This window comes from Pollicipes pollicipes, unplaced genomic scaffold, assembly GCF_011947565.3.
Source record: "Pollicipes pollicipes isolate AB1234 unplaced genomic scaffold, Ppol_2.1 Scaffold_4881;HRSCAF=5763_pilon_pilon_pilon, whole genome shotgun sequence".
In the NCBI taxonomy this organism is placed as follows: Eukaryota; Metazoa; Arthropoda; class Thecostraca; order Pollicipedomorpha; family Pollicipedidae; genus Pollicipes; species Pollicipes pollicipes.
This window is the reverse complement of record NW_023596576.1, coordinates 50,254,200-50,256,857: the sequence shown is the minus strand read 5'-3', so window position 1 is coordinate 50,256,857 and position 2,658 is coordinate 50,254,200. Positions and strand designations below refer to the sequence as shown.

The 2,658-nt window shown below is 57.9% G+C and overlaps 1 pseudogene; it reads left to right on the top strand.

Annotated features, from left to right (window-relative positions):
- Positions 1 to 1,426: 1,426 nt before the first annotated feature.
- Positions 1,427 to 1,629, top strand: LOC119101864 (uncharacterized; annotated as a pseudogene).
- Positions 1,630 to 2,658: the final 1,029 nt, after the last annotated feature.

The window sequence follows — 2,658 nt, the reverse complement described above, 5'->3', positions numbered from 1 at the left end:
GGTGGCGACGTTTCGACGCGCTTCTCACGGACGCGCGTCGCCACCAAAGCGCTGGCCAAAACCATCCCGGTTGCCTGGCGCGCGGTGGACGGCGAGCTGCGGCTTGCGGTCGGCGACGACGTGGTGCCGCGTCGCCAGGCGGCTGCCCTCCTGCGAGAGGCGGTCCGCCAGGCGGCCGCCGAGCGTTTGTATCGCCTGCCTCACCAGGGCAAAGTGATGCAGACGGTCGGCGACCAGCGCGTGAGCAGCCACTACATGTACAGTGGCAGCTTCACTCGCTTCGCCGAGTGGCGCTTTGTGCACCGCGCGCGGCTGGGACTGGTGCCTCTAAACGGCGTCCGTCGCAGCCGTGTGCGAGGCGACGAGCGCTGCCGGCGGTGCGGGTACGCGCGCGAGACGCTGCCCCATGTGCTGTGCCACTGCATGCCGCACAGCGCCGCCTTCCAGCGCCGTCACAACGCCATCCTCAGCCGCCTTCACAAGGCGGTGCAGCGGGATGGCGTGGTGACGCAGATCAACCGGCGGGTGCCGGGGTGCGCCTCCACCCTGCGCCCCGACCTGGTGGTAACCCGCGGTGACGAGGTCATCCTGGCCGACGTCACCGTGGCGTTTGAGAACGGGCCAGACGCACTTCGCGCTGCCAGCGACGCCAAGGTCCGCAAGTACACCCCGCTCGTGCACGAGCTGCGCGGGCAGGGCAAGACGGCCAGTGTGGTGGCGCTGATCGTCGGCCCCCTAGGCACCTGGTGGCGGGGCAACGAGGCCTCGCTGCGCCGGCTCCGCGTCAGCCGGAAATACGCCATGCTGATGCGGCGGCTCATGGTGAGCGACACCCTGAGGTGGTCCCGCGACATCTACATTGAACATCTGTCCGGGCGCCGCCAGTACGAGTGATCCGCGGCCGGTTCTCCCGGCCGCGGTGACGTCTGGGTCGTCGCCGCCATCTTGCCGCCGCCAGCAGCGTACTGTTTCGGCCTGGCGCGGCGTCTCGGCGCGGCACGGCGGCCGCACACCCGGGCCGCCGCCTCCGCGCGGGTGCGTCCAGCGCGGCCGCCTGACGCCCCGTTCCCCCCCCCCCTAGTCCCCCGGAGGCACCACGTGTGCCGGGAACGATCCCCACCGCGGCCTGCCCCCCCCCCCCTCCCCCACCTTCGGGAGGGAAGCCGTCCCCCCGCCCCACCCCTGCCATAGCGCGCTGCGTCGCGCCAAAAAGTTGTTTGCAGCGCCATCTGCGGCGCAGCTGGTGGCGCCACCACTGCTCAGCTAATGTAGTAACGTAAGGTGGCGCCACCAGCACGCCCTGTTCGGTGCGCGACCTGGCGCTTGTTCACATTGTTTGTGCCGTTATTTAATGCCATTTCTTGAATTTTATCAAACAACCGTGTCGCGTGTAAATGTCCTCCACATCGTGGAGCGGCATCCGCTTATCTCTTTCTTTGTCTTGTTATGAAACATGTCCTTTTTTGAATAAAAAATCTGTTCTTATCAGCTTAATATCTGATACGTCCCCTACATGGGGACCAGAATATTAAACTGATTTTTGAACATTGGCGGGGTTACTGGAGCTTGCTCCTGCCCTGCCGCGGGTTGGCCTGGCATTGCACTACAGCCAGGATCGGCCCACTTCAAATCCACCTGTAAATAAATATTACACTTGATACAAATTTCTTACATCCTTACGTACATCCAGCCACTTCTGCTATATAGAAATTGACACCCACTCGAAGCATGAGGGAGGGGAGGGGGGGGGGCTGGTACCCCAACCTGCTTCTCCATTCTCCAAATAACTTCTAAACGATGAGATGTAACGGCGTTCAAGACATCTTTTTCCGTCTCGTCAAATCCTGAAGAATACACAACAAAAGTTTGCTCTTAGGTCACATGTGACGCCGTCAGAGGTCACGAAAGGTAAAAAGGTCGTTCTGATGGATGCAGTTAAAACACATGTCAACAAGTCAAGACAGATATTGAGGGTATAGAGGTAAGCGTTAAGACTGTGGAGAGTCATTCCGACAATTTATTGAACCACAAGAGACAGGTCAGGTCAGATCAGGTCATCGTTCAACATTGATGTACAGGTCGTCTGCGAGAAGGACACTTTTTCATTTGTTTACATTAAGTTTCTGCTGCATTGTTAACTATCCTAGACACAAAAATACATTTAAGGCTGACCTTAGGGTCAGCTGAGGTCAATTTGGGTCAAGTCTACAAGCCATCGGAATTGGAAAAAACTTGAGGAACTAACCAGGGCAAGGCTACGTGACCGGCGCAATACTTTTCCGTTGTCAGAAATAGTGTGTTGTAAATCTGCAAATGCCCAAGATCGCAAAGCTGTTTTATACATGATGCATAGTTACTTGCACGTTTTGCAACGTTTTTTTGTAACAAGCTGAGAACAGACATGCTGGTACGTAACATAATTCGTCAGCAGCTTCACAAATACGATATAGAGGTGGTCACACGCATCGCACTTGCTGATCTAACCTCTCCATCGCTGACAGGGGCCTTACGGGACGGATGCCTTCATTGGGAATCATGTGGGATGCATTGGCGGCGTGGCAGGGACTCGAACCTAAGGCCGACAGGGACAGAGCCGAGCGTCCTAACCACAACTATACGATCACCAACCCTCCCGCTATGCCAACACACACACATTGC